Raw genomic sequence first — 25,218 nt, forward strand, 5'->3', positions numbered from 1 at the left:
TCCTCAACCAGTTGGCTTCTTAGCTGTGGGCTTTGTTGATGTTGTCTGCTCTTTGACATTGTATAAAATTATTCTTAAGCTGTGCATCAAGTTCTTGCATAAGGTTATATATGTTAATTGAAAATAACTGCAGATGTTGGAAATTTGAAATAAAAACAGGAAGTGCTGGGAATTCTCAATAATTCAAGCAGCATCTGTGAAGAGAGAGACACACAGAGTTAATGTTGCAAATTCATGACCCTTCATCAGTACAGTATTGAATTTTTCCCAAATGACCCAATGTTTTGAGCTTCATAGGAGCCAGATAATGATATTCTCACAGAACATCAGTAAGTTAGAGGGTTTTCAGCTATTGAGCCATGCTGTTGCCTTGAATTTGATCTGTTCCTTTATTCTGTTAAGTGGTCTGAGGAGAAAGCACCTAATTAAAATGACATTAACTTTGACTTGTAAACTGCAAACATTTTAATTTAGAATTGCATCCCCGCAAAAAAGAAAACAAATCCTCAATGTTATAAAACAAATCCTTTGCGCTAACTTTAAATTGTAATTAGAATTATAAACATTAGTGGATTAATTTAGTCATCAAATGTGTAAAATACATGCAGAATGTACATGTTGCCAAAGTATTGAATTAGAAGATGTTTTATATTCTTTTCAAGTATGCAAAGGTTTCATGATCTCTCCTGCTGACTAGCTTCTCAGATCAATATCACCATCACAGCTAAATTTCCTATATCACTCTGTTGTGTTGGATATTGGCACATTTGTCAATGCTTAAGGTTAACAGCAATAAAAGCAACAATCGTTTGCATTTATAAAACACCTTCAACATGGAGAAAAGTCTCAAGGACATAAATAAAAACACTCCTGGATATTCTAGTAATTTATAAGATCAGGCAAGGAATAGGGGGATACGGACCATGTCCAGGCAGGCGGTTTAGTTAACATTGGCATCATGGTTGGTGCTGACATGGGCGGCCAGAGGGGCTGTTTTTGTGCTGTACTGTTCTATGTTCAAAGCTCCGGTAACTTTGAAATGAACTTTGGATCACCATAGGTGCATCATCGGGTTTTTGAGTCCATAGGAACTGAATTGAGAGTGATTGTTTCCTGCCAGTATTAAGGGCTGGTGACTGCCAAGTGTCTTCAATGTTGCAATAGTATAAAACTGTAGCTGATATTTTTAGAGAATACTTCTTAAGATTGTGCATGAACTTGGAGCTGGGGTCAGGGTGGTTTTAAGGTACCCAGTGCACGGAGTGAGTAGCCAGGGATATATTTGGTTTACTGCAAGTCCTGTTGGGTACTGCTGTATTGGTCTGTATAACTTGTAAGATGCTGGAAATACACAGCCTTGAATATCTGAAAAGAGGAAAGTCAAAGTTTGTTTCAGATACACGTTCATTTAAAAAGGAAAGACTTCTGGTACCTTAGAATATATTCCGAGGAATAAGTCCCAATTACATTAACTCTAAAAGAGGTCATTATGTACTGCGATTTATGGAATGCGCTCCCCTTGACAGAGCGAATGTGAACAACATAGCCAACTATTTAGCATATTCTGTAAAAACCTAGAGCGCAATAACAGATCACAGGTCTGTGGATATCACTAAGCTGGTTGCCAGTGTATTTGTTTGGCAAATGCTGGAAATGCTCAGTATTCCAGGCAGCATCTCTGGAGGGTGCAAGAGGACTAATGTTTCAGGACAATGATTAACTGGCACAGTTACTTTTGTTTCTCTTTCCACACCTGCTAAGTATTTCCAGAATTTTCTGGTTTTATTTTGGATTTCCAGTCTCTTCAGTACTTTGTTCAGTATTATATTGGGCCTTTCAAGCCTCCTTTAGAAGAGAAGCAATTGTTTTGATATGCAATCAATATTATAGCATAGACAACACAGCAGCCAATTTTGCACAGCAGTCTCTCACAAACAACAATGTGCTCATGACCACATAAACTCTTTATTAAGGATAGGGTTGGAAGTAAGAGAATAAGCCAGGAGAAAATGAGATAACAGTTGTCAACTTGAGACGATCAAGATCAATGAGGGGACTCCTTCACACTTAGCTTAGGGTCTCTGATTTTTTGTCAAGGTCACTTAAACATAAACTCCAAGTCACTCAAGGAGCCTTTCACTGATTTCTTCAGTGGGGTGAGTTGTGCCAATTCAGGTAACCATTAAGCCCTCTGGAACATCTTTGCCCCCTGCTGTGCTGCTGTTTGTCAATTCTGTGGAAGGACATCAGATGCACGTCACAGAATTCAGAGAATAGTGCACGAGTGGGTGAGGGATTCTATGAATTACCCTAGAAATTCATTGGTGTGTGCAGTGCACAGTTGGCTAAAGAATTTTGGGGGCCATTAGGGGCTGTGTCATTGCAAGGCTCAACACGTTATGTAATAGGCAGGGCCTGGGCATTGCTGGCAAGGTCAGCATATATTGTCATCCTTAATTGCCCTTGAACTGAGTGGCTTGCTAGCGCATTTCAGAGGGCATTTAACATTCAACCACACTGGAGTTATACACAAGCCAGACCAGGTTAGGACTGCAGGTAAAGATTTCTTTCCCTGAAGAACATTAGTGAACCAGATTAGTGGATTTACACCAATCCAATAGTTTTATGATCACCATTAGTAATGACTAGTTTTTTACATTAATTTTTAATTAATCTGAATTTTAATTCCACAACGATGGTAGGGTTTGACCTTGGGATCTCTGAGTTACCAGTCTAGTAACATAACTTGCACCACAACGATAACTTAGTTTTGGAATTCATGGGTTAGATAGGGTTACTGTACAAGGGCACACAGGATTGGGGGTAATGTCAGCATGGATAAGGGAGAGGATAAGGGAGTCGGGATAAATGGATTATTTTTGGATTTGTCATCAAGTGACAATTGGAAAGCTGCAGAGATCAGTGCTGGGGCTTCAAAACTTGCTTATTAATGACTTAGATGAAGGAACCCAGTGTACTGACAAATTTGCTACAAAAATTGATGGTTTAAGAAGTTGTGAGAAAGAAGAGCCTGCAAACAAGTTACAGTTGGGTTAAGTGAGTGGAGAAGAAGAGGGTAGATGAAGTATACAGGGGAAAATGTTAGGTTATCCACTTTGTAAGGATGAATGAAAAAGTGAATTATTATTTAAACAGAGCATCGAATAATCCACTGGAGGAACTCAATGGCTCAATTAGCAACTGTGGAAGGTAATGTATTGTCGATGTTTCAGGTCAAAACCTTATTATTTAAATAAGGTTTGTTATTTAAATAGAGTGAGTCCACAAAATATTGAGGTACAAAGGGATCTAGGGGGTCATAGGGCATGAAGCAAAGAGTCAGCATGGCAGTAGGGCAAGTAATTAGCAAAGGCTAATGGAAAGTCATCCAGAAAGGACCTGTGTCCTGCTGGTGGTGTCCTTTTACATGAGAATTTTGGGTCCTGTTTATATCATTAGGACTTAACTGCAATTTTAACATATGCTCCCAGAATGGGAAGCTATAGCAGTTTACTACTAGGGCAACCCAGCACCAAAACCAGTTGGAGCTATAACAACTTCAAAAAATTGAACCTAAAATAACCATTCCTCTCTGGAATTGTGTGAATTGATTGATGGGATTTAAATGAGGGAAAATATCCACAATCTTATTTCTGTAGTTTCTAACTCTTTTACTTCTTTGAAACTGGTCCTAACTTATACACAGTACCAAGATTTAGAATAGTCAGTTAAGCTACACTTCAATCTATCAATTTAAAAATATTCTATTCACAATTATATGTGCCCTTATTCATATTTATAATGAAAGAAAAATGATGGAAGGTTGACATCATTAAAAATGCATCAGGATAATTTGAGTCTTACCTTTGTGGGGCTTCCTCTTAGGAACCCACAAATACTGAGTTGAGTATCCATGATGCCTCCTTTACAGAAGTAGGCTCTAAAGATTCTTGCAGATTTCTATAGATGTACAGTGGAGAGCATTCTGACTGGTTGCATCAGAGCCTGGTATGACGGATCCAATGCACAGGATCGCAAGAGGCTGCAGAGAGTTGTAGACTCAACCAGCTCCATCATGGGCACAACCCTCTCCACCATCAAGGACGTCGTCAAGAGGCGATGCCTCAAGAAGGCAGCATCCATAATAAGGACCCTCACTATCCGGGACATGCCCTCTTGTGGTTACTACCATCGGAGAGGAGGTACAGGAGTCTAAAGACCCACACGCAACAATTTAGGAACAGCTTCTTCTCCTCCGCCATCAGATTTCTGAACGGTCTATGAACATGTGAACATGACCTTGTTATTCCTTTTTTTTTGCACTATTTATTTATTTATTTATTTAGTTAGTTAGTTAGTTAGTTAGTTAGTTAGTTAGTTAGTTAGTTAGTAATTCATATTAGTTTTATGTCTTTGCACTGTACTGCTGCCACAAAACAACAAATTTCATGTCCTATGAGTCAGTGATAATAAACCTGATTCTGATTCTAAATATTGCAATGGGTTCTTATATATGTCATTATCGATGAGTCTGCTGCCAAATTAGTCTTACACTTGGATCATCCCCATAACCTTCAATATGAATGGAAAACTGTAAAGTAAGAAGAGAAAAATAAATTGTTTCCTAGTGAGAAGTGCAAGTGATGGAAGGTGAATAGGAAAGAGGAAAAATAAACAGCAGCATGAAGAGAAGCGAGACAGGAGGAGAAGTGAGACAGGCAAGAAAGAAATGGCATTCTCCAATTTACCAAGTACAACACTACTGTCATAAGGTTTTAATATTGTTTACTATACTACAATTGTCAAAGATCAGATATCATTCTACAGAGTATTAAAGAAAAACATATTCCTTGCTGAAATCATTTACTCTTAAGTTGGGAATTTGCATAATGTTTGAAATCTTTGATTGTAATCAGCAAAATTCCCTTGTTAACACCAATTAACCTGTAGTTGAGCTGTGTTTATTTAGATCACTTCTCCACACCTGTGACCTTAAAAATACAAATGTGATTAATAGCTAACTGTTTATAGTGGTGCATTCATGATGCTATGCTTCTATAAATTTCTATTGTTACTATATTAATCATTTTATTTTGATAATTGCTTCTAAAAATAAGCATACATGAAAGAAATACAGCTAGCGTGAACAACCAGAATAAAACACATAACAAAATGTAAAAATCTATGCCGAGTTGTTGCTGCTCTAAAATTTTCCCCATTTGGCAGTTTTCTCTCCAGATATATTAGCATTTTACAACTGGAGCCACTGAAGATAGACCAGTGCATAATATACTTCATCTGTACTTCATTTAAGTTCAGAACATTTCATTTTTAGAAGATTTTAATGATTTATGGAAGTTAAGAAAATGATTTGGGGTATGACAAACTGATGGATAGGGTAGTTAAGAAAGCTTATGGGATGTTAGCCTTCATAAGTCGTGGGATCAAGTTTAAGAGCCGCGAGGTAATGATGCAGCTCTACAAAACTCTGGTTAGACCACACTTGGAGTACTGTGTCCAGTTCCGGTCGCCTCATTATAGGAAGGATGTGGAAGTGTTGGAAAGGGTGCAGAGGAGATTTGCCAGGATGCTGCCTGGATTGGAGAGTATGCATTATGAGGAGAGACTAAGTGAGCTGGGGTTTACTCTTTGGGGAGAAGGAGGATGAGGGGAGACATGATAGAGGTGTACAAAATATTAAGAGGAATAGATAGAGTAGACAGCCAGCGCTTCTTTCCTAGAGCACCAATGCTCAATACAAGAGGGCATGGCTTTAAAGTAATGGGCGGGAAGTTCAAGGGAGATGTCAGAGGGAGGTTTTTCACCCAGAGAGTGGTTGGTGCATGGAATGTGCTGCCTGGGGTGGTGGTGGAGGCAGATACGTTGGTCAAGTTCAAGAGGTTGTTAGATAAGCATATGGAGGAATTTAAAATAGGGGGATATGTGGGAGGAAAGGGGTTAGATAGTCTTAGGCATGGTTTAAAGGTCGGCACAACATGGTGGGCCGAAGGGCCTGTATTGTGCTATGGTTCTATGGATGTCAGGCATTGGGGGGTGGGCGTGGAATAGATTCTCTGTCCTTTGTAACTCCCAGGCCTCAATGACTTGCTGGTGTTTGTCCTAAGTGAGTGGCAAAGAACAGTGAAGTGTTGGCTCTGAGCATAAATTTGAATAGGGAGAGGCCCCTGGCTTAGAGGGAGGGAACGTTTACTCGTGAACAGATTTTATGAGGATCCATAGGGAAGAAGTGGGCTATGGAGAAGAATCCAGGGCAACTGTGCTTTTCCTAGTCATATAAAGGGAAGCTTTCCATTGATACTGGAGGGCTTCTTCTTTCTGCATATCACCATAGGCTATGCAGTCCAGGGGAGAAAATTACAACAGCTTCTCAGCTCAAGCCCTAGTTAAAGTCTGGGACTTTATGAGATAATGAGATGATGATTTGCATTAATTCATAAGCCCTCTTCCTGCTATCCCACCTGCCTGCAGAATCCTTCTGATTAAAACAGGTAACATCTGGGAAGGACAATGTGACCGGCAAGTATTTAACCTCTCATTAACTTATACTTCTTTCAGTTTAGTACGCTTCATTCAGTGACCAGATTGAGTCTAAATGCAGATCAGGTAATCAGTTGAAGAATGCCTCCATTCAGTTTGCGAGTGTGAATTGAGCTTCCAATTGTCAGACAGAGGTGAAACACAGATAAAGGCCCTTTGGCCCACTGAGTCTGCACTGACCATCAAGCACCCATTTTTACACTAATCCTATTTAACCTATTTTATTCTCCCCACATCTCCATCAACTTCCCCCAGATGCTACCACACAGCTACACACATTGGAGCAATTTACAGTGGCAAATTCACCTACAAACCAACACCTTTACAGGATGTGGGAAGAAACTGCCACACTGATAGAAAACTCACACAGTCACAGGGAAGTCATGTAAACTCCACACAGACTGCACGGGAGGTCATGATTAAATCTGGGTCATGAGAGCTGTGAGGCAGCAACTCTCCTCACTGCACCACTTACTTCTCCTCTAATTCACTGTCCCTCCTCCATCTGACCTCCGCCCCCTGAACCAGATTAGTGCAAACTCAGGAAACTACCTCATGTTCTGAATGGGCTGAAAGATTTTGATTACTTAGCATTTGCAACTTCTTATTTCAATTTCCTGCATTTGCTCTGCTTTCCGCCAGTAATCATTCTACATTTACACGATCTCCAAACCGAGCTTTTGTTCCTGTTGTTTGCCCCACCCTGCACTGGTAAAGTGCACCCCTTTTGCCGCTCAGTCTCTCTTGTCTCACCCTGTCGCAGAACTTTTGCTTTAACCTCCCCCTTTGTTTATGTCTGAAAACTTGCTTTCCCAATTCTGATGAACAATCACTGATTAATTTACCCAAAACTGTGGGGAAAACTTCAAACAAATGTGGCTGCGCTGCAAGCAGGAGTGACAAAGTTGTAAAAAAGGAACAACTGTGGTAATCTGCAAAGGTCAGCAGACAAATAAGTTTCTGGAGAAAAGCAGCTTGAACTGCACTATTTATACCATTAAATCATATCTGAGGAGTCTTTCATCTTAGGATCTATTAATATATTTCATGTCCATCCTCATTTCACTTCTTTGGTGTTGGGAGGTGAGAGGGTTGGTTGAAGGGGTCGGCTGCAGTGAGTCAGCATTCCTGGGAGGGCCGACGGGCTGTAAGCTAGAGGGAGGCGGCAGTTCAGAAGCAGCTGGAGGGGGGATAGAGGTCTGAAATCTTGGAGCAGCCAAAGAGGAGGCTATATCTCTGTGGTGGCACAGACGCTTTGGCCCATTGCTGGAAGAGGCCTGATAAAGTGGAAATTTCTCAATATTGCACTTCAGGTAGGCTCTGGCTCCCTGGCCTGTTTCTCTCTCCACAGATGCTACCTGACTTGCTGAGTATTTCCAGCACCTTCTGTTTAAAAATATCAGACTTTAAAGAAGATATATATATATAAGAGTGAGCAGTTGTGTTAAAATTAAGCCTATGTTTTAAAAATGAAAACTGCTTTGGAGCATGTTGGGTGTATTGTGTCTCAGCCAGAATTTATTGAGTAGACCAGAAAAAAATTAAATTGTTCACTTACTCTGGTGTAAGGAAGGACACACTTTAAGCTAAATGAAGATGTTTAAAAATTAAGTGATTTTCCTCACCCTCCACATCCAGAATGGCTTAAGTAGAGCTCTAATCCTCTTTGCTTTGGTGTTGCACAAATCTGAGATGACAGATCCAACAGCAAGCCTGTCGTAAGTATTATTTCACCATGTGTTGCTTTGAGCAATGGGACATGAATAATCTGCTGCCTGCCACCTCAAGCCATATGCAAACAGCCCTGAAATGAATTTCACTTTCCATTTTACCAACCAGTAAAAAGTTATTGGTGTTCCAAAAAAGGTCTTCTGTTTTCAGTTGTTGTGGTCACATGCAGTGTTGGGTGGCATGAGGATGCTTGTCAATTGATTGGCCCATTTAAAATGCCAATTAGGATCCTATAACTTGAGCATCACAATAGCCTATTTTCGATTGACCAATGCATCCTCGGCAAACATTAACACTTTAATAACGGTTGGCAATGCTTTGTAGATCACTTCCTTGGATTAAATAACATTTTGAAGCAAATAAATAACCATTGTAGGATTTCATTCACAATTATATTAAAGGCACTCAATTTTCATTCACCTTGTTAACTGCTTGTTGCAAAAGTTGTTAAATCTGTCTTTTCAATGAACAGCGGCTTCCTGGTGTCAAGCAAAACGAACTTCATTACCTGTCCCTTGTCCAGCCTGAGGTTCAGTGAATAAGAATGCATGTTGGTGAGAAATCTCAACTGTTCCAGAAAATGACAACTTAAAATTCATTCTCTGCACATGATGGCATTCCTTTACATTGTGATTCTAATGTGAATATTTTGCCAGGCAGTTGGCTGTGTGGGCAGGAGCTTGCACAGAATTTAATTAAATCATTGTTTTAGGAGTATATGATAACGTGAGCTGAGGCAACAGACATACTCATTTGCAACTACCTTGAATTTTCTCTGCTCATTAGGCGGAGGTGTTGGAAAGATGGGGGGCTGCAGATTGACTGGAAAATGACAGGTACATTTTCCTTTGTTGGCATTATCTCCATGCTGAAAATTAAGGTGCGTCTGAGAAGAGCAAGGCATTCTATTTTAGTTTGCTTTTTGTATTTTTCTCCCAGGACATGGGAAAAGAATGAAGTCTAGTTATTACTTTTGAGTTGTAAAGTAATGAGATGAAAACATTCTTGTAGACGTCTTGCTGTTTGAGCGATTTGCAATTTCCCTCTGTCATCAATTGAGCACCAGCAATGGAGCTGGCTTCCACTGTGAGCATCCATGTAAATACAATAAATGAGAAAAGCTGATGGGTGAAGAGATTGTTTCTGTTTCCCATTTTAGAATGATGTTTTCCCATTTTAATACATAGTTATGTATGGCAAAGTACCTGCACAACATATTAAGCAAGAAGCATTAATATTCAGATTATGAAAATTTTTAAATTGCAGGATTGAATTTTCTACTTCCTGGGGGTTTTTTCCACCTCAGGCTGTGGAAAATTCGATCTGAAATTGCTTTTATTTAAAAAAAAATTCCAAAGTACCCTCTTTAATAGCTTCATTAAATTAAAATGCTGGATGTGAATCGTGCAAATCTATAACTAGTGGTTGCAGTGAGAACCACTGATTGTCAGTCAGTCAGTCACTCCTCAGGATGTCTTCATTTTCTGTGCATTCACAGCCTGATGCAGATGTCTAAGGTGTCCCGAAGGTCAGATGCTGTTGCATGAGACTCTCTGCTCTATCATTGGACTCACCATTGAGACCATCAGTAGAACAGTGACTCACTGAAGAGAAGGGCCAGTGTATTTATATTTAAGCTTCAGCTGTATGCCAGGGAGGGCTGGCATAGGAAAGGCGGCTCCATTCAAATAAATGGGGTCACCAACCCTTTAGGGGTAAAGAAGTAAGTGCTTTACTCAATTTACTTATTTTAATGTTTTAATTATTTGTTAGTGTTTTGATGTGATTTAATTAAATATTTTACTTTTAATAATTTTAAACTTCATTAAAGCTACTTGAATATTTTCTGAATATCTCTGACCAAGAGAGACAATTAAAAACTGGACTAACTACTATGAAATAGTTTTGACTGCTGGTAAGCAGTTAGGACATCCAAGGGCCTTGAGATGCTCTGCTTGAAGCCTACTTGCCGCCTGGAGTCCCTCTGCCTCTTCTGGTATCCCTCTGCTATAGAAGGATCATTCTGTCTGGCCAGCTGTGATCAGAAATAGGACTGGCAGGGACCACCGGAGGCAAGATTGGGCTGAGGCCAAGTCCAGGATGGTCTAGCCCATGTGATTGAGACGTTAATTTCACAACAATGTTCACAAAATAAATGCACTGGATTTTGTCCAGAGCTTGGATTCTTTAATCCCATGCTTGTGCAACACCACTGCTGTTGCCTAGAAAATTATGAATTTTTCAGTTTAAAATTGTGAACAACGGGAGGTGAAAAGTAATGTACTTAGTTATCAGCCATCATATAATATTCTGAGACTGCATTAATGTTAAGCACCAGCATTACAGGCTAACTGAGTTTGGCAGTTTTCATGCTATTTTCCTAGTGCTAACTTCCTCATCATCACTTCTTGATGGTAATGTTGGGAAAGCATTAATCTACTTGCAGTAGCAACAGAGCATATACAGCCTCTGTTGATTTAGTTACTTAACACATCAAATTTAGCTGTGAACGTCATTATCTGGGGCTGGGAATCCTGCGGCCACTTCTCTCCTCCACAGGGAACTTAGATTAATGGAATTAAGCTCCACAGTGAAAGACAAGTTGTTGGCATGTACTGTACTTTTAGATGGCAGTTTGTATTGAAATCTGTTTATTGGCTCTAGTCCTTCATTGAAAATCAATTTTGAAGATTAACACAATTTCACAGAGGAAATATCAGTATTTATAACCACAAATGATTTGGCATCTGATATGAGGCATAACGCTTCTTTGAGCCAATAAGGAACCCTGCTCGCTGATTGATATACATGTTATGATTAACAAATCTGCCTTGCTGTGATAAGAAAATGCTGCATTCTACTGGTGGCAGAGTTTCCTATTGCTGGTCTTTGGTGGATTTGATTGTGTGGGTGCGTTGCATTTGGGGAAAATCAGATCGATGGGGAGAATCACATGCTATAAGGAGATTTCTTATAATCTGTCCATTGTTGCTCACCAGTGCATGGTGATCGATTTATACTCTCTATACTATCCCACCTTGTGACTTTTCTTATTGAGTAGAAGCTTGTACTGTAAAGTTGATGCTGCTTTGCTGTGATTTCGGGCATGAGATCCTTGCACGTGCAGTTCTGTAGAAATAATTTTTACTGTGATGGAACTGTACTATCCACTACTTCAAATAACTTGCATGTTTTTGTGAGGGGAAAATTGGCTGAAGTAGATTGTGAAATTACATTACAAAGTTTGCCAGTGGATAATGGATGGCAAATACTAAGAAATATTTTATTTATAGATAAGAATGGTATGGTGATCCATTCTTGGCTAACCTGAGAAGTTTAGGGATATCATTAGGGGAAAAGGAAGGGCTTATAGCCAAGAAGAGTAGTAAGTCTGAGGATTGGGAATGTTTAAGGAAGTAATAATTAATGAAGAAGGGGAAGGTAAAATGTGAGAGGAACTAGAAATGTATTAAAAAATTGTATGAGATTCCACAACTATGTAAAAAGAGGGGGAAATATCTAATCAATGATCTGCAGAGGCAAAAGGGAGGAGACATTTTGATAGGAAATAAAGAAATGGCTGAGGCATTAAGCAAATATTTTGCATTTGTCTATCTTCTGGGTATGAACCATAGATGTAACAGAAACAGAGAGAAACTAAATGCCCAAAGATGGTATGAAACATAAAGTAATTCATGATCACTAAGGGGAAAATATAGAAGAAATTAAGGGGACTAAAAGCTGACCAAACCCCTGCACCTGACGGCTTACATGCCAGGCTGTAAAAGAAGCAGCTGCAGCGAAAATGTATAATAGCAGTGATTTGCCAAAGTTTCCTGGGTTCTGGAATAGTCCAGGAGATTGAAAGGTGGCCAATGCAATACTCCTGAAGAGATACAATAGGGAACTTTAGTTCAATTAGCCTGACATTAATTGGTGAATTCCATGAGTGGGCACGTGGTAATAGGACCAGAATACAGGTGCCCTTTGAGCTTTCTCAGCATTGGATCCGTGTCCTTGGTGTCAGCTTCCAGGGTAAGAAAATAACTTCCTTTTTCTATTCACTGACTGTCCTTTTCAAAGCTGCAGGCTAGTAGAAGAAGGCCTTAACACCTAGCATGTAATACCCACATTTTGTTAATTATTCAGAGGAAATTGGCATGTAGAAAACTGACTTAAGTATTGAGTTATTTCACAATAGTGCTCATTTCTGCGAGACTCAGAAAAATCATCCCTCCAATCTGCTACCTGAATCTATCTAAATTTAATTTGACAAGACCTGTTTCAGTACTGTTACAATATGGGATCTACTTAACAATATGGAAAACTATTCACAAAAAGCAAGACAAATCCAATCTGTCTATTAATGGCCCAATCAAAGTGATGAAAGCTATTACTGATGGTGTTATCAAGTGACACTTTCTCACTAATATCCTATTAAACAATGCCTAAATTGCATTTTGCCAGGATTGGTCCATTTAAGGCTTCATCACAACCTTGGTCCACATCTGGATCAAGGAAGAGTGACTCCTTTGATATCAAGGCAGCATTTGGCATAAAGGCACTTGGTAAAACTGAAATTAGTTGGCATCAAAGGGAAAATGCTTCAATGGTTGGAGTCGTATCTCACTCCATGGAAGATGATTGTAGTTGATGCAGTCGATCATTCCAGTCCTTGGACATCACTGCAGGAGTTCCCCAGGGCAGACTTACAATGGATGAATATCACTGATGAAGCAGTTTAAAACCAGGAGTAGGAATTTGCGATCATCAGTGAACAATATTTAATTCCATTCACAACTCCTCAACAAGAGAAGTAGCCTATGCCTGTCTACTGCAAGACCTAGGTGGCATTCAGGAATGGGCTTATACTTGACAGTAAACACTTACATGAGAGAAGTTCCAGACAATGACCTCCTCCAACAAAAGAGATCGAGCCACCTCTCTCAGTATTCAATGGCATTATAATATCTGAGTCCCTCATCAATATCCTGGGGGTCACCATTGACAAGAAATTCCAATGGAAGAGCTGCATAAATACTGTGGATACAAGAGCATATCAAGGTAGCATTTGAATGGGTGTGTCATTGTGTAGCAAGTGATTTACCTCCTGAAACTTCCAAGGCCTTTCTGCCATCTGCAAGGCACAAATCATAAATTTATTGGAATATTCTTCACTTGATTGGATGAATACAGTGCCAATAACTCCCAGAAGAAATTTGACATCATCAAGTCGCCCACTTGGTCAGTACCCAAATCAACTGCCATCTACAAAATGTGCTGGAGTCACTTGTCCAGGCTACTCAAACAGCACCGCTCAAACCTAGAACCTCTGTCACTAAGAAGAACAAGGGCAACAGGCACACCAACTCCAAATTGCACACCATCCTTACTTGGAAATATATCACAGATCTGTCATCATCGCTGGGTCTAAATCGTGGAAAACCCCACCCAATACTACTAAGAGGGTACCTTCCCCAGAAGGATTGCAGTGAATACAGCTCACCACCACTTTCTCAAGGGCAATTAGGGATGGCAATAAATGCTGGCTTTGCTGGTGACAGCCAGATTCTGAAAAGGAATTAAAAAAAATACTTACCTACAATAATATTGCAGCATCCTGGGAAATTTACACAATACATGGTGGGACTGCAAGCTGCGTGATACAGATTCAACTTGATCACAGGTCCAATATTAGAGATTTGGGAAAGACCAATGAAACTCTGAAACAAGATGAGTATGTGGCAGAAATTGGGAGAAGAAATAAGAGGATAGTTTGGAATGAAAAGAATGGATAGGAGGAAGAATTTGGGATTGTGGTAAAAACGTCAATGAAATGGAAAAGGTTAGGAAAGGGAGATCAAGGAGGGGGATTTGGGGGATCAAGCAAGGACTGAAGAGTACCCAGTATTGGCAAGTAAATGGCCCAGCTATGAGACTGCATTGTACAAACACTTGGTCCAAAAGGCAGTGGTGCAGTAAAAACATTATTGTTATACAAAGACGCTCGGGTTGTGGATTGTTCCCCGAAAGAGTGCTTACTCCATATATTGGAAAGATTGAGGAATTGAGGGTTATGGGGAACTGGTAGAGAAGAGGAGTTGAGGTCAGCATAGGTCAGTCATAATCATACTGAATGATGAGGTAGGATTGAGGACCCTGGTGGCCTACTCCTGCTCCTATTATCTTGTGTTCTTGTGCATTCTAGTCATAAAACTGCAGAGGGCAACATGAATTGTTTGAGCTCCAAGGTGAGGTCAATAAATTTGCCTTGAATTGTATTGACAGGATATCTGAATTCTTTGTGAAATATTCAGTGGAAAATATGAAGTTTGTGGTGAGAATTTACCTAAAGTGCTTAAATTCAATTAATCAGTGTTCAAATAGTATTATTCTCGCAGCACCATCTACAGGGACAATAGCATTAGAATGTGTGGTTGTTGTTTGATAGGGAGATATAGATGACAATAAAAATAAAAGAAAAACACAGTGAAGAAATAACAGAATGGTTTTTCATCTTTTCCACTTGGGTATTAAGCATTTGCCTGGATCGAACAGAAGAACAAAATACTGGCAGGAGGTTTCCATGCTGCTTACAAAGTCTGTTGATTCCAGTTCATTAATCTACAGAAGGAAAATGCAGTGGATTTTTTGATCACGTGAGCTTCCTTGCCAGATATCCTTTCTAATATTTTGCAATGTGTTTGGTTGGATTGTACTTAGCAAGGAAAGTGAACAAAACACGAGTTAATTGTTTTTAACATTTTGCATAATTTTACCACCCCAGCAGACATTTACATGAATATTAGTGAGAAACTTCGTCTTTTGCATCAGTGAGGGGTGACTTCCTGAGCAAGTTAGGCAGCTTCTGTGGAGAGAAGCCAAGTCAACATTCCAGGTCTATTACTTTTCTTCAGAACCCTTCATACTTAATATCTTGAACAGAGCTCTAGTTTATTATTAGAAAATTAAAAGCTCTAATAAAAATAACAAACATATGAATTGTTGTTTGTCTTTGTTAATTAGATTTGTATTATTTATTTTTTCCTAGATCTTCTCTGAGGAAAACACAAGTGAAATCATAACCAAATAACCCATTTTAAGTTGAATTAAAAAAAAATCTGATATGTAAACAATACAGTGGTACTTTTAAATGTGGACCTTGTATTCTGCTATTTAACTCTGAATCACTATATATTTCCCTAAGAACTACATTGTAAGCAAGAATGAAGTTCAAATATTTGGTCTGATTGATCTCATATACATTTTTTATTGTATACTTGGGCATTATAATAATTAATGGACCGAAGGATCACTTGTATTTAAATAATTAATATTATAAGGCTCCATAAAGCGATCAACCATTGTATCACTAAAAGCTATGGAGACGTCTTCACATTTTGATGTATTTTGATTTTTTTTCAGCATTGCCCATAATTTTGATTGTTGAAGGTGTTTACTACCTAAACTATATTAATGTTAATAATCAGTCAGGCTAAGAACATCTTTTATTATAGAAATCAAAGCATATTGGTGTCAGAATGGGGAGTGATTCTATTGCAGCTGAGGTGTTCTCCAATCTACATAAAACAGCAAATTGCTCTCACAAAAGAACACAGTCTTACATGGCGGAACAATTAATTTCACGCTTGTCATCTCCTTTTCAATAGTACGTTGATTTGAATCAGGTATTTGTAGCACATTAACATATTCAGTGGACAATCTTGATACTTTGTGAGTGCCGACATTACTATAATTATTTCTATTATAAAACACTCTATCAAGGTGATTAATTACACTATTGACTAAGAATGGAAGGATGTTCTGGATTAATATCTATTCACAGAACCCACTGATAGATCTAAAAAGCTATTCTTTCTCCTTCCACCAGTGTAACAATTGACAATTCTGTCAACAACCACAGGCCTACAATTTGAGAATTCACTCAATAATTGCTCTTGATTCCAAATTTCCACCCCATTTGTTCAGAGAAACTGTAGGTTTACTAAGGGTTTGAATGGCTTGGATAATTTTTTTTTAAATTCTGCTAAGTCTGCATTCTTTTTTATCTCCAATTTATGTCTGTCATTGGGAATTTCTTAGAAGCTTGGTTTTCAAGCATAGATTTAAGGAATAATGAGTAGGTGGAAGATTATGTTGGGAAACAAAGCCATAAATAGGGATGGCTGGAAAAGGTAGCATTGTGTCATTGGCAAAAGCAGTTAAAATGTCTGTCTGTCCTGAATACTGTTTCTAACAAATACATATTAATCATTACACAGTTCAAGCACCTCTGCATTGAATACATTCATTTTGCAGTGGACATTTTTACTCCATATATCCATACAAGACAATGATACAGCATATAATAATATTTCTTTAAAAAAACTGCACCTTCCAGATTAAGGGCCATTCACAAATAATTAGGTTGGAACCACATGTGTAGATAACAGAGCAGATTTGTACCTTTAACAGGCCTGACATAGTTTAAAGTTGGATTAAAAAGTATTCAGCTTGTTCATTTTTGCTTTTTATTACAAAAGCAGTTGCAAACCAGCACCATATATGATGGGCATTTAAAAATGTATAAGCAAGTTATCACAAAGTATTCATAGTTTCTAACAAAAGCAGCACAACCGTCATCAAACAATTAATCTAAATTGAGGAAAATTGTGTGCTGCCCTTCATACACTTCCTACCACATATATGGATAATAAACTATACACCAAACTAACTTCATACAGAATGAATGTCTAGCTTATTTCTACCTACCTAATACACAGAAGCAAATACTCACGAGAAGGTATATGTTAGGAAATGCAAGCAATATTTTAAAATAATCCGTGGATGATCTGTTAAAGCTCTCTGCTTGTGTTTTTTTGATATGTTAGCGTAATGGGTTGAAATGCTACCCTGGAATATATTTTAAAAACACAGTTAGCGATTTCCATTTGAATTGTGCAAGACAAATTTCTTTGGGTCCAGCGTCTGCAGTCCTTTGTTTCTTTGGGTTTCTTTTGTGTGAATGTACCTTAAGAATCAAATGCAGTGAAGAACTGGAGCAAATTCCTCACTTTGATCCATTTCATTACTTTGAGGAAAAAAGCAATTTCACTGAGTTAAAATCCCAGCTATTCCAAGACGGACCACCCAGCTATTCTAATGAATAATAATAAAAAAACAAAGTCACATTCTGGGCTGTAAAAACCAAATGAAATATTTGTAAAATTCTAATACAAATAATGTTGTTATGTAAATGTTATAGGATATGCAATTTCACACTGCTAATGTATCATACAATCTTTTGCTTTAAATGTGGTAGCTGAGCCTTTTTGAAATATGGACCAAAGGCACAATCTGATGAACAGCATAAATGGAAAAAACACAAAGGCACTGACACTGGTATTTACCTGGAAAGTTGTTATTGTCACTTGTAGCCCTTTTGCAAGATCAAAGGCACGCTAACCCCCATTGAAATGCAAATAGAAAATGCTATCTATTTAATCCTGTGAATGAACAAAAGTGCTTTTTCACTTCATTGTATAAGAGGCAAGAAATTCACAATTTTTGATTATATGCCAAAGGAACTATAATTATTAGGGAGAACAGAAAGTGGTCTATTATCTATTAGTCAATTATTTCTGCATATGAGTTCAAATCCAAACCAGGTTGATGAGTCAAAGGACAAGAAAAAATTGCACTTTTTGTGGCACCTTACATAACTGCAGGATATACCAAAACACTTTGCACTCAATTAAATACTAGTGAAGTGTAGCCAGATTCTGCATACAAGGTTGCAGACAACAATGTGATAATCTGTTTTAATGGTATTGATTGGGGGATAAGTATTGGCAAAGACAGCAAAGGGAACTCCTTTGCCCTTTGTAAAATGGCAGCATGGATTTATTTATGTCCACTTGGAAAGGAGACATTTCATTTCATATTTCTAAGGTGGCAATTCTGATGGTGCAATACATCCTCAGCTGAGATTTTCTACTCCAGTTTTTTAAGTTGGTCTTTGAACTTGTTGATACAGTGGCCTCCTGATAAGGAAGTTGAGGATCCAGTTGCAGAGGGAGGTACAGAGGCTTGTCGATTAGTACTGAGGGGATGATGGTGTTGAGCGCTGAGCTGTAATCAATAAATAGCAGCCTGATGTATGTTTTGCTGTTGTCTAGGTGCTCCAAAGCTGAGTGGAGAGCCAGTGAGATTGCATCCGCCGTAGACCTGTTGTGGCAGTAGGCAAATTGCAGTGGGTGCAGGTCCTTGCTCAGGCAGGAGTTAATTCTAGCCATGACCAACCTCTCAAAGCACTTCATCACAGTAGATGTGAGTGCTACCAGGTGACAGTCATTGAGGCAGCTCACTCTGCTCTTCTTGGGCACCTTGAAGCATGTGGGGGAGGTTACACAGTAATAAAAAGTAATGTACAGGGAGCTTTCATGTGGACTATGCAGTCTAAGCAGTATATATATTGGATTGAATTGTGTCACATTATTTATATGGCTGGTCTTGTTGAGATTCTGGTCAGTGGTGACTACTCAGATGTTGGTACTACAGGATTTGGTGATGTACAGCCATTGAATGTCAGGGGTAGGTGGTTGGACTCTCTTGTTGGAGGGTCACTGCTTAGAGCATTTATGACTCAACTGTTACCTGCCACTTATCAGCCCATGCTTGACTGTTGTCTGGGTCTTGCTGAATGCAGACATGGGCTGCTTTATTTGCTGAGGAGTTGGGAATGGAAAACTGAACATTGTGCCATCATGAGTAAACATCTCCACTTATAAAGCTTATGATGGTGAAAGCAGCTGAAGATGGTTGGGCCTGGCACATTGCCAAAGGAACTCCTGCAGTGATATCCTGGGGCTGGGATGAATGTGCAACCATTTTCCTTTGTGTGAGATATGTCTCTAAACATCGGACTTCCAAAATAATTGAGGGTTTGATTTTTTTTCCTTAGGCTCTGTCTCATTTGTGTATGGCAGAATAAGAACTTGTTATGCTGCTTCAACCTTCAGCCCATACCTACATTTTCAAAGGATGCAATCTTATGCCCAAGCACCCAAGCAATTTACACCCAATTCTACACAGGTTGTATGTCAACCAGTACTTCAATGAAAATATGCTGACCTACAAAATTGTCATGTTAATACTTCTCCAGAGAGTTTTCAGTCACAATAAAATTTCAATTAGAGTAAATGTAGTTAAAAAAAACATACGGTGGTTTTAAACCTCAATGTACAAAATAAGGCTCTAAAAAATAATTAGGAAATGCATATTTCACAAATGATGTGATTAAATGTATATCTTGATATCTTTGTTGACATTCTTATAATCTTAAAGGTCTCAGCTTGCCTCAAATGCCTGAAGTTCAGGAAATATAACAGCATGTTTTTAATCACAGCACTACAGTATGAGTATGTGCAGTTTGTTAAACTTTCCTGAACACTTGTGTGTGTCAGAAATTAAAGAGAAGTGTGCCCCTGGAAGGTTCCTTTGCTTTATGCAAAAGGCTTTGAAAGACTTGTTAATGGTTTTATTTCAAGCAAGTATTGAATTGATATAAATACATTACAATTATGTTTTACTATTATGAACTTCTCAGAAAAAGCCAAAGGAGGTACATGTGAAGAGAAAGACCTGTTATTAAGTGAGATTAAACAGCGGGATAATAAACAATACTTTATTTTTCCAGTTTTAAAAAAAGATTGTTTATAGAGAATCCATTATTTTACTCTATCACCACTTTAGATTATATGCATTAAGTTTAAAAACTCAACTGTTTTTTTTAAAGTTTAAGGATTCCCTTTTAATACAGAATTTCAGATTAACTATAAACTTGCAGGGATTGAATTTGCAAGCATTGTGCTCATTTTCCAGGTGTAAAATAGTTGCAAAGCACACAGAAAAACAATTTAACAGTGAAATGGTCTGTGCCTAATCTTTACAAGTGGTGTGCAAATCTCTAAATTCATGAATCCCTTTTTTCTTGTGTTGTATCCTCAGCAACTGATCATCATTGATGTTCAGCTCTTTGGAGACTCTTGCATAAAACTTATGACTGATGAGTGAGGCATTCATTGGAACCCTCACATTCACGATCTTTTAATGGTCTCTGTGACCTTCAGCCGTAGGTTATGTTGTTTTTTTCCAGTATGAGCAGTGGTTCTCTCAATGCTACAGTCCTGGCATTTGGTTCTCTTTTGTTGTCTGCTGTACCACAAAGCAATATTCTTAGTATTAGAATAATTTTATTTGCTATATTTCATATGTGTAATGTAATCACATTTTTCTTGTTTCTGTGATGGAAATGGTAGTTCTTGTCAATGGAACAAATGTACTAATCCAGGTGTTTGCAAAAGTCTCTTTGTTCTAATCCATGATTAGTTTGCTGATCACAGCCTGGGTAAGGCATTAACAGTGATCTAACTACCCTTGGGTTTGGAGGGAAAAAGTCAAAACAGGATTCCCTTCCTAATTAGGATGCATTTAATATTGAAAATATGTTTGGTTGGTATGGCTGTCATGGCCCCTATTACTAAATATTGATAAACCTTGATTTCAAACCTGCTCATACACAAAATGAAAATCTATCATAATGTATCATGAGAGCCACTAGTAACTAGAAGTGTCTATATTGGATTGTTTTATTTGTTTGGGATTAACTCTGTCAGGTGTGTAACAGATGTCCTCCCTTAAGAACATCAGTTTCAATGTACTCTCCTAAATGCCATTCCGTGACCTCTGCTGTGGCGGTACTTGTGCATGAAGCTGCAGTCAAAACACAATTCCACTTAATTCTGAGGTTACTTGTACTTAAATAGACCATCTGTACCACTCACACTTGAACATGGCCACTTGCTCTGGCTATTTGCCACAATCAATTATATGCAAAATTCTACTTTAGAGTCAGGTGTATCATCTGTTTTAAATTTAGTTAGGTCAGTTTTTATATCTGTTTTGTTTATGTTGAGAAACACACTTGGAGCAATAATAGTTTAATATTTTAATTCAGCAATCAGCATTGCATTGTCTTAAACTGTTTTGAGTCATTATGGGATCTCTTTAGCATTGCCTGGAGAACCAACAAATCAAGTGTGTGGTAAATGAGGATGGTGTTCCATCAAAATGTTGTGATGTCACACTGCTTGCTATTACTAATACCTTGTACAGTGGGAGATAATAGAAAGCATTCAGCTTTTAACATTATAGTCTGGAACCACTGATGTTCATTAATCAAAAATTCTAAGCAAGTTTGGATTTTCTACTATAATTAATATACAAGAAAAACATGGCCTTAGGCAGTTGTTAATTCAATTATTTAATGAAAAGTAAAATATTATTAGTAATAATGCAAATGTCTTTTGAGTATGTAAAGGATTGTTTGATTGTGATGTTCTGCTCTGGACATACTTGAACGTTTTTCACCTCCTCTGCCCACCCAAACTGTTCAACATATCCCAAAATACATTGCACAATCAAGTGCATGTGACTGGAGTGCAGCCATATCCGAATAGGTTTTAGAGTTCAAGTCTTGAGCAGTGTTCAGTTATCGTCTTAATATGGAATGACTCTTGTGCATGGGCAGGTGCCTAAATCAAAAAAGGTAACTTGGCCAAATTGCATAAGGGCACATTCATTCGTCCCAGCAGCGGGCAGAGAGTGCTCCCAAAATTGACACAAACACGTGCACCCTTCTTCTTTTCTGGTTCATTACAATTCTCTACCTACATTTACGAGGATAATAGACCCCCATTTCTAAAGGGATGGAGCATAATTTCTAAGGTTCAGTTAAGAAGCATTTTCCTTTAATGGGTGTCTGTTATATGTAGTAAAATGTCTTGGGAGGCATCTCAAAGCATAAAGGAAAGGGAGAATCATTTCATTGTCTCCCACTACAATGTTTTCTGTTTAGTGTCTAAAAATCCAGAACCAGGTGTACCAAAGATACAAAAGAGAAATTGTCTTTCATCATCTTTCCTGCTTAAATTTTGCATTCAGTGCTAAGAACACTGAGCTGATACAGTGCTCAATTAAACTGTATAACATTGATTCTGACATCCTGAAAGTTGTTAAGACTTGATTTTGTAAATGCTCATCCTGCTTCAATCACGAACATTAAGCTTGCATAAAGTTCCTAGGAGAATGTCCATTTGCTGTTAGTCCAGTAATCAATAATTATCTGCTGGAAACATAGCCTTGTTTAAAGAATCTTGTGATGTCCTTTGCTAAAATTGAAGAACAATGTAAAAATTAGGTAGAATTTTAATACCTGTTATGAAAGTCTCTGCAGTAAAGCAGATGTAAAGATATGAAGAAAAGAAAGACTTGTATGTTTATGATATATATGTATAGTCCCATTCACTTTCTAAAGACATGCAAAATGCTTTGTTAAACTTGGTTGGTTGTGTAACAGTATGTACATTTACATTTCCATTCTCCAACTTTGTGTAGGGGTCGATGATGAGTTAAGTAAATAAAGCCCAGAACTTAAAATCAATGGATCTGATCACAAATGATGGATTTCTTCTTGAATTCACTGCTACATTTGATTTTTAAAGTCAAGCTGAATATAATTAGCTTGTATAATTTTTGATTAGAGAAAATAAATGGCTCCATGAATACCTGACAGATTCATAAAATTTCTTAACACTAAGTCTTTGCAATTACACTGTACAATATCAAAAGATTTTGCAGTTGCACACTAAAGCACTGGAATTGCAATCATTGATTTTCCAACATCCTGGACTCTTGGGATTTTCCTTGTTTAAATTCAACTAATTAGGGCCAAAGAGCTCAGAACAAAACTGTGGCAGATGTTGGGAACTTTATAAAGACTGGAGCTGGAATGCTGTTCAAACAGAAGCCTTTAAGTAGTTGTTCCTAAAATGCAGCTACTTAAAGGTAAGCATAGCAGGCTTTACAAAAGCAATAAAATTCATTTTGTATAGTATATATTTTTAGCCTACACACATTATGAATGGGGGAAAATAGAGGCTGGTAAAAACAAGAGACAGATAAAAGAAAACTGTCATAAAAAAACAATGTAACATGCCATTTATCCAGCCAACAGCCATGGCAGAAAATTATTATAACCTCTTTCTTACTGACTGCTGACTCTAATAAAACAATGACTATCTTCCACTGTCTACATATGAGCCAAACATACAGGCTACCGATGCACTTTCAGAAATCCTCCCATTTTAAATCAGTGGATCTGAATCTATATACCTGATGCGTAGCCATACAACATCAAAGAATCATAAACTGACAATCTTGTCAGGGATTATCCTGATATACCGGTAGTCGCCATAACTTGGCGAGAATCTAGAGAATGCATATAATCAATCATCTGCTAAAGTTACAGTAACCGATTCAAAAGAGCCGAAAAGGAAATTCTTGTAGATAGTATTTTATAGCCAATAAGACCATGCCGTAACAATACTAGCTTCTGAATGTTAGATTCTGAAAGAATGTCTACTCAACACTTTATAGTCAGTTCAGGAACACAATTCAGTCAGAAACACAGTTCTGAAATAGATCAACTGAGAAATCCATAGGTAATTAGTTTAAAGTACCCAGTTGAAAGCAGTAATATTGACTTGCAAGGTCTTGTATATCTGATCAGCATCATTTAGCTTTGCATATCACCTGCGCGCCCCCCCCACCCCTGGCATTCCTCCTCTCTTCTTTATACTGGATATCTCCCCTCTCCACTCTTAGTCCTGATACATTGATAATTCCTTTCTTCACTACACCCCCCAACAGATGTTGCTTGACCTGCTGAGTTCCTCCAGCAGATTGTTGCTCTAGATTCCAGCATCTGCAGTCTCTTGTGTCTCCATCTTGCATAATGAATCCTAGTTGTGAGGAAATATAAGAAAAAGATGATACAATAATTTTCTATTTTTACTGACTCACCAAAGGCAGTTGTATTCTGGAAGGTAGAAGGGCAGGCATTGTGTGGGGAAGTTTTTGTTAAACCCAGTTGCGTGAATCAACTGGTGTTTTCCAAATATCATCTGTACAAAGCTTACATCGGCAACTGTAGAACAATTTTGTCTCCAGTATTAGCACTTAGCAATGACCATGAAAATTATACTGCAGCTAAAGACAAATCCTCCACTGAGATGGATCAATTGATGTATTGCACACCAGTCGAGGTCAAGCTTGCATTGATGGATTGTTTAAGTACTCTATATGAATTTAAGTCTATGGGTAGTCGGTAATCATTAGAATATATATGTTGGAGACATCAAAGACATTTTTTTACTTTCCAGTTGTGCAAAGGTGGATTGAAAACACCATATAATTTTTTGTTGTTGTTGGTTGGATGTCAGAAATATGTGGATACCCATCATTATTTTAAAGTTTCCAGAATTTATCTACTGGGCAAATTACTGATGAGTGATCAGCCATTTATTAAATAGTAACACCTTTTCCATTCGTCAAATCTGATCTTTCATTTTAGGTTGTTTCAAAGGTAAAATGCATTATTTTAATGTACATTATTAGCTGCTTGGAGACAGAACATGGATGATGCAGGTAGACCTTGTATCCTAGTGCTGTTTGGATGTTCTCATTGAGAACTTAGGTGTGGCTTGACACAACCAGGCCTTGGGGGTTTTGAGTATGTGCAGCAATTGATACTGCATAGCTCACTGGTACTGCATTGTTCATTGAAATAACATCTGCAGCCTGAAGGGCAGTTGAACTCTAATTAATTAATTGGTCAGCATCTTAGACTTCAAAGATGTACAACTTTCCTTTAATATAGAATTAAGCATGCCGCATTGCATAGTATGTGAACAAACAGAATAATGGGGATGAGTTGGGAAGAAGTGAAATAAATCCTGAGATCTGAAAAAAAAATTCTCAGAAGATTAGTGGACCAGAAAATAGACGCTGGGGTGTGTGTAAATCAGA

General features: G+C 38.1%; 1 protein-coding gene across 1 annotated transcript in view; it reads left to right on the plus strand.

The window, feature by feature from the left end:
• The window catches only part of cacna2d3a (calcium channel, voltage-dependent, alpha 2/delta subunit 3a), a 556,823-nt gene that overhangs the window by 37,319 nt on the left and 494,286 nt on the right, over positions 1-25,218 (plus strand).

Source organism: Pristis pectinata, chromosome 6 (assembly GCF_009764475.1).
Source record: "Pristis pectinata isolate sPriPec2 chromosome 6, sPriPec2.1.pri, whole genome shotgun sequence".
NCBI lineage: Eukaryota > Metazoa > Chordata > Chondrichthyes > Rhinopristiformes > Pristidae > Pristis > Pristis pectinata.